The sequence below is a fragment of the Penaeus monodon genome, chromosome 3 (assembly GCF_015228065.2).
Source record: "Penaeus monodon isolate SGIC_2016 chromosome 3, NSTDA_Pmon_1, whole genome shotgun sequence".
In the NCBI taxonomy this organism is placed as follows: Eukaryota; Metazoa; Arthropoda; class Malacostraca; order Decapoda; family Penaeidae; genus Penaeus; species Penaeus monodon.
In genome coordinates, this window is record NC_051388.1 from 35,092,029 (window position 1) to 35,099,528 (window position 7,500).

General features: G+C 38.4%; 1 protein-coding gene across 3 annotated transcripts in view; it reads left to right on the plus strand.

The window, feature by feature from the left end:
• LOC119594339 overlaps window positions 1-7,500 on the plus strand; it is a 35,126-nt gene that overhangs the window by 23,702 nt on the left and 3,924 nt on the right. The gene's annotated exons all lie outside the window — the stretch shown is intronic.

Sequence of the window (7,500 nt, forward strand, 5' to 3'; positions counted from 1 at the left end):
CCCCCCCACACACACACACACACACTCACACACACACACACACACACACACACATTATATATAATATATATATATAATATATATATAATATATATTATAATATATATATATATATATATATACTATATATATATACATATATAACGTATGTATATATATGTATGTATGGATGCATGATGTGATGTTATGTATGTATATATATGTATGTATGGATGTATATTATATATATAATATATATACCTATATATATATATATATACTATATATATACTATATATATATATAATATATATATATATTTTTATTTTTAAAAAAAAAAAAAGGGGGGGGGGGGAAACAAAAAAAATATATAAAATATATATATATATAATATTAATATATATATATATATATTTTAAATTAATATAAGTTTTTTTTTTTATATTTTAAACAACAAAAACACACACACACACAAAAAATATATAATATATATATATAAAAATAATATATATAATATATATATATAATATATAATAAAAACCCAAACCCCCAACACAAAAAAAAAAATATTTTAATTTAATTAAATTAATTTATTATTATTAAATTTTTAAAAATTGTTTTTTAAAACAAACCCCTTTTAAAATTTTTAAACAAAAAAAAAAACAAAAATATTTTTTTTTTTTTTTTTTTTTTTTTTTTTTTTTAATGTTTTTTTTAAATTTTTTTTTTTTTTTTTTTAATAAAAAAAAAAAAAAAAAAAAAAAAAAAAAATTTTTTTTTTTTTTTTTTATTTTTTAAAAAATAAAAAAAAATAAAAAAATAAACATAAATATTATTTAATTTATAAATTATTAAATATTATATAAAAAAAATTTTTGAAAAAAACCCCCAAAAACAAAAACCCAACACAACCTCCCCAATAATTTTTTTATATAAAAATTAATATTTTTTAAAATTTTTAAAATTTTTTTAAGCAACTTAATCTCTTATCCCCCCCCAAACCCCCAAACCACATTTAATTTTTTTCCCATTTTATTTTTAAAAAAATATTTCTTAATATTTAAAGAAGGTTCTCACCTCTCCATTTTTTCTGGGGTATTTTTCAGTTTCCTCTTAGAAGAAAACTCCGATGCTGGGTTTGGGCGGTTTGAAGAGGAAAAAAATATATAAACATTTGGACCCAATAATTACTTTTACTTTGAAAAATAAAACCCAAAAAAGGGAATTTATAGATGTATGATTTAATTTGTTGTTAAGGGCCCAAAGAAATAAAAATTCAAATAGTTTCCAATCTCAACATCTTAATGGGGGAGATAATCTGGTAAAGATTGGGGCTCTAAGGCGCCGATGGTCTTGTTCTCACTGCTTCAAAGCCCACCCATTTTCAGCTTGCCATTTTAATTTGATCTATCCTTGGTATTTAAAATGCCAAGAAATCTCTCTCTGCTTTGTTTTGGATTCCCTTTTCCCTTAAAACCAAATCCAGGCCCCGATTGTCCCAAGGGGGGAAGGGGAAAAAACCAGCCCCATAAATTTAAAAAAGTCACCACAATTCCCTTTTTCTGGAACATTTAAAGGGGGTTAAAAACCAATGGGGATGTAGGAGTTAACCTTTGTTCCATGAATAAAATATTAAATTTTGAATGGAAATGGTTCTAAACTCCAGGATGGGGGGACTCCCAGGGAAGATGACCCCCCCCCCCGAAATGGAGAGCTTCTTTGAACTAGCCAACATTTAAAAAGGGGGGATTTCGATAATGCTCCATCCATAGAAATTACAAAATAACCTGGGAAACCTAGCTTTGGCTCCCCCCAAATTAAAAAACCCCAAAAAATAAGTGCTTTTTGCCCAAGGGGGAATTGGGACCCTTTTTAAAAACCCTAGTAAAAATTAAAAAACCCAAAACTTCACTCTTGGACAATTTCAGGGGGTTGCCAAAATGAGGGAACTGGATTTTCTCTTTTAAATGTATAGCCGGTTTTGGGAAAATTTCCCCCAGAAGGGCCCACGAAACCTGAAGCAGTATAGTTCCCTTGAAGAACTTTCTAGAATTTAAATTCCCCAAAAATTCTAGAAAAACTTGGAAAATTTCATGTCTTTATGAATGAAAAAAGGGGGTCCATTTAAACAAACCCTTTTTGGGAACCCTTAAGTTATTTTTAGGTTGAGAAAGTTTTCCCCCCAAACTCTAAACCCTTGAAAACTTTGATGAATTTGGGAAGCCCCAAACCAAGTAAACATTAAGAAAACCCTTTCTTCCCAAAATGTTTAAGGTTTAGGAAAAAACGCCACATTACTTCCTTTGGAAAAATCTGTATAGGGGTTTCCTCCTCACAAGTGCATCTTTTCTCCAAATTTTTCAAAGTTTTGATTGGGGTCAAAAAACTTTTTCAGACCTTTTCCAAAAGTTTACCTTTTTCCCCTCCTCAAAAAAAGTGCACTGGTGAAATTTTCTAACCTGGTTGGGAACATTTCTTTTTGGGCCCAGGGTTTAAAAAAAGGGACAGGGAATGGGGGGGGGGGGGGGGGTTTTAAAGGGCCTCTTTTCCAGGGGGGGAAAACTTACCCTATAGTCCTATTGAATGGGGGCCCCCAGGGAAAAAATTTGGGAGCTTTTGGTAAGTGAGATATCATTTTTGGGGGATGGGAATAGCACTTCCCATTTTTTGGAAGGGAAAGGGTCCCCCCGAAAAAAATGGAGGAGGAATTTTCTGCGCCCACAAAAAAGAAAGATTTTTGTTTTTTCACCCGGGGGGAAAATGGCCAAAGGGTTCCAGGGAATTAGTTGTACTTAAAATCTTTTTGCAAGTTTTCCCTCATTTACGGGTTTTGCATGGTTTTTTTTCCAGGTTTAAGCACCTTTTTCCCCCCTGCAAGGGGGCGGATAAGGGGGAGACTTTGAGAGGGGGGTTTTTAACCCAGGGGAGGTTTTTTGGAAAATTAAAAAAGGGGGGGGGGTCTTCCTCCCCTTTAAAAGTTTTGTTGATTTTGGGAATGATTACCGGTCCTTTGAACTCCCCTTTTTTGGGAAAGGGTTTCTCTAAGTGGGTTTTTATTAAGGAAAAACGTTTCCAAGGAAAATTCCGCCCCCAAAACCCAAAGCAAAAAATTATTTTTAAGTCGCCCCGCCTCTTTAGGTAACCTTTTACCCCCCTAAAAAGTTTTGGAAAAAGTTTGTTTCCCACAACTTCATAAAACCCCCAAAGGGAAGTCCTTTGAATGGGGGAAAAGTCTATATTGGGAAAATTTCCCCGTTAAATTTGGGAAAATTTTGGGGATGTCATTTTTCAGTAAACGCATCTCTTTTAAAAAAAAGGGGACCCCCAAGGGCCCCTTTCCCGGGGTTCCAAAAAGTGTCCCCCAAGGGGGTGATCCGCCATTGAAATCTCCCAGATAGAAAGGAGGGGGAAAAAAAACTGCCAAGTTTTTCCCAAATCATTTATTTTTAATTTTTTGGGAGGGTTGGGGGCAACGTGTAAGGTGGTGTAAAAGCCTATCTCAAGCCTTCCCCTGAATGTTGTCCAGGGGGGGCCTGGAAAGGGGGAAACCCTACAAAAAACATTTTTCTACCCCTCCAGGGGTTTCAATCAAAGGTCCAAAATGGGTTTGTTTAAAATCCTCTCAGGAAACACATTTTCCCGGTCTAATCTTTTGTAGGGAACACAAACTGGGTTCCAGAAGCTATCAGATGTTGCAGTTCTTCCCTTTTGCTGAATTTCCCCCACAGTTTTTCTTGAATTAGGGTATTATTTTTTCATTTCTTTTCATAAGGGAGCACCTGTCTCAAAGGTTTGCCCCAAAAACCTTTAACTGTCCCCCTTTCCAGGATCCCGGAGTACCTTTTTTTAAGGTTGTTTTACTTTTGGAAAAAGATTCCTAATGCGGGTCGGTTTCTTTTCCCGGCAAAGAACGGAAACCCGAGCCCTTTTTTCAGGGGCATTCGTTAGCGCGGGGGCCACTGTGGAGTGGTGGCAGCTGGGGCTGACCCTTGAGGCCCAGGAGCCCCCCCGACGGGCCCAAAAACCCACCTTTATTCTTTGCTTGGGGAAAGGGAGTACCCAGCCTTAGCTTCATGGGGTTCTGCCTACAGAGAGGCCCCTGTGGATGGGTGGCAGCGGGCTGCCCCAGTGAGGCCCCTGGAGCTTACTGATGGGTCCCGAGACCCCTTTCTTTGGGGGGGGAGTCCCTAATAGACCCCCCATCCATTGTTTCTGGGGGAAAAAATCACCAAAGGGAGTTCAGCAATCGGAAAGAGGTTTAGGGAAGGGCAGTGGTGTGGTGAAGAACACCAAGGGCAAAAGGGGTTTGGGGGGAAGGAGGATGGGCTAGAACCGAAGAAAGGGTTACCTGGCTGTGCAAACAGCCACAGGCACGTCGGTTTTTCCTCGGAAAAAAATTTTCTATGCTCCCTTTTTACCAATACTTCTTTTTCAAATTTTTACCTTTTAATTGCTTTGATGAACTTTGAGCTTTTTTGCAGTGTAACGCTATTGGACCCCGGGCAGTTTTACCTGTTTTACCCCAATTTTCCATACTCTTGGGCCCCTTTTCTTTAAAATGGCAAGAGTTTGGGTCCATGCCCATAACCCCGGCAGTGGAAGCATCACATAGGATTGGCCAAAGGGTTTTTCCTTGAGTGGTACCGCAATTAACTGATTCGGAAAGGGCTAACATGGAAAGTTTGAAGGGGAGCTGGTGTCGACTGTTCAAAAACCCTCAACTTTTTTCTAAAACGTTTTACTGCCCCTACAAAAATCTCTAGTCCCTAAAATTCTCCCCAAATACCTCATCAGTTTGGAAAAGATAATCCCCTTTCACTGTTTGGGGTTTCTAGGGAAAAAAACTTGAGTCCGGGAAAGCGCATATCGCACCAGACGGTCACTCTGCTGGGGACAAAAAATCAAAAATCAGGCACCCTTCCCCTGTGGGGTGATGTAGGGTCAGTTGCACACCTAAAATATTTTCTGAGTATTCAAAATATCAAAATCCAAGATTTATACACCACAATGGTCTTCACTATTAGGTACTTTCTATGTGAAATCTTTCATATTTTCCCGGTAAAATTTCCTTAATTGAGGAGGACATTTCCCTTTTTTACTGGTTTGGGGTTGGGGGAACATTTCGATTCCATTCTTGCCCTTTGGGAAACTGGAAAGGGGCCAGAGTGACAACTTGATGTTCCAGAGGGGGGGCCAGGGGATTTTGAGGCGCCAGGGAGGAGCATATCTTTGCAAAAATTTTAGAATCATGAAATTTGAATTTTCATTTCCTCACCCCACCCCCCACCACGGAGTCCAACGAGGGGGAAGCTATAGTTGGGCTCAAAACTCCCAACAGCCCCAGGGGTAATAGGAAAAATTTGCAGCCTATTGGATGATGGGACACAGGACCTTCATCTGACGAACAGTGCCTGCCCCTTGACTTGAGGGTTTGATCAAGCCACTTTTTCTAAACCCCGAAAAAGGACCAAAGAGGTGTTTTTAGCTGCAGGGGCAGGGGGCAGAGCTCAACCTCCCGGACCTGTCTCCTGGTACCACCACGGCAAACACACGTGGGGGAGCTCTCCCCGGTCCAAAATGGAATGAACCAGGGGGGGTGCACCACCCCCCTACAGGGGCCCTTGGGGACCCGGGAAACCATTTGTCTCATCCCCACTGGTGACCCCCCATATGGAGCCCTCTGGTCCCGGGTCACCCAAACATTGGGACCTCAACCCCCCCCCCCGGCAAGGCCTTCCGTTAGGGAGTTTCCCCAAATGGAGCTTGGGGTGCTGTCCCATCTTGATAAAACAAAAATTTTTTCAATATACCACCTCTACCCTGTCTTTAATAGCTTCTAGTATGGTGGGATTTTTACGTCATATGCCTTTTTATTTTTTCCCTTTTAAAGAAATTTTATGACCCTACATTTTTTTATAAAACTGTTTAGTTTCTTTGAGAGCTTGCTGGGCTTTTTTTTTTCCCTTTTTACTGCCTACTTTAAGTGCAACTTCCTTATTATGTCACTGAACTTTTTTTTCAATGTTGGATCTTGTGCCAAAAGTAAATATCTGTTTTTCTATTTGTTCCCTTTTCCTTCTGAGGTATAATTAATATGGTCCCGGGAAACCCTTCTATGGTCGCTGCCAAAATTATTTATTTAAAAATTACATTTTTTTTTCTTATCACCCTATTTAAATTTTGAAGTGGTTTCATTTTTGATGTAAAGTTAAATTCTGCTCTGGTTTTTTTCGAAGAATGTATATGTGAATGTTTTCACTTTTTTGCCCTTAAAGTTCCCCTAAATTTGTAAAAAGGGGTTTTTTCTCTCATGGGTAAATGAAATTTCATAGAACCCCACTATTTTCACCCCCTGTGGCTACTGGTTGAAAATAGACTTGAAAAATCTTAAATTGAAAACCTTTTTTTGGTTTATTCTATGAAGCCCCTCTTTTATTATACTATGGAATTTCCATTAAATTTTTTTCTAAACGTTTGGAACAAGAAACCTACCCTAAACCCCGGTTGGGGCTGTGTGGGGCTCGGGGAGTGATTCCCTTAGCCAAACTTACTGACCTGGTTTTAAATCCTCACCGCCATGGGTGGTAACCCCAAAAATTCCCCGCACATGTGAGAAAACAGACCCAGTATGTACACCCAAAAAAATCCATCGAGGGGCCCCGGGTCTGTTGGCAGTCATGAATTTTGATTAAGAGGTAGACAGCCGAGTTATCCCCCCCCCCACCTACTGGCTTAGATGTATCTTGGTGGGAGGGGGAATATTTTAGCCGGGATGTCACTGATAATCCCCTCCAGCAGGGTGTCTAGTGTGGACTTATGAGCAGCAATGCACGGGCCTGCTCATTACACCAGGGTATAATCCCATGAGCATGGGCTTGAGTATCAGAAGTGCATACGCGTGTGATTATGTGTGTATGGTTTCATTTATGTGTATGTGCACCTAGTGCAGAGAGCTGTTTACCCGCAAATGCCCTGAGTACTACACACATCTTCATTTTCATGCACATGCAAGTATATGGTATGCATACATACTCCTACATTATACACAAGCACACAGATGCACATGCATACACATATATAGACATATGCGCATATCATATGCACACATTATATGTGCATACATATGTGTATATGCATGCGTACTTATGACTATACATGCATATATAAATATAGCCATACATATGCTTACACACACGTGTATGTACACATACGATTATGAGTACACATTAGTGTTCACCTACATATGAATGTATACACCTGTATATGCACATATATATATATACATATACATATGTACATACACATATACACATATCTACACATACATACATATATATACTCATATACACATACATAAACACACATACATACACATATACATACACATAACATACATACATATATACACACACATATCCATATATGAATATATACACAAATATCCACATATATTCACAAATATACATATCTACATACATATACACATGCATAACAGTTTACACGTGTCCTGTATCCACATGC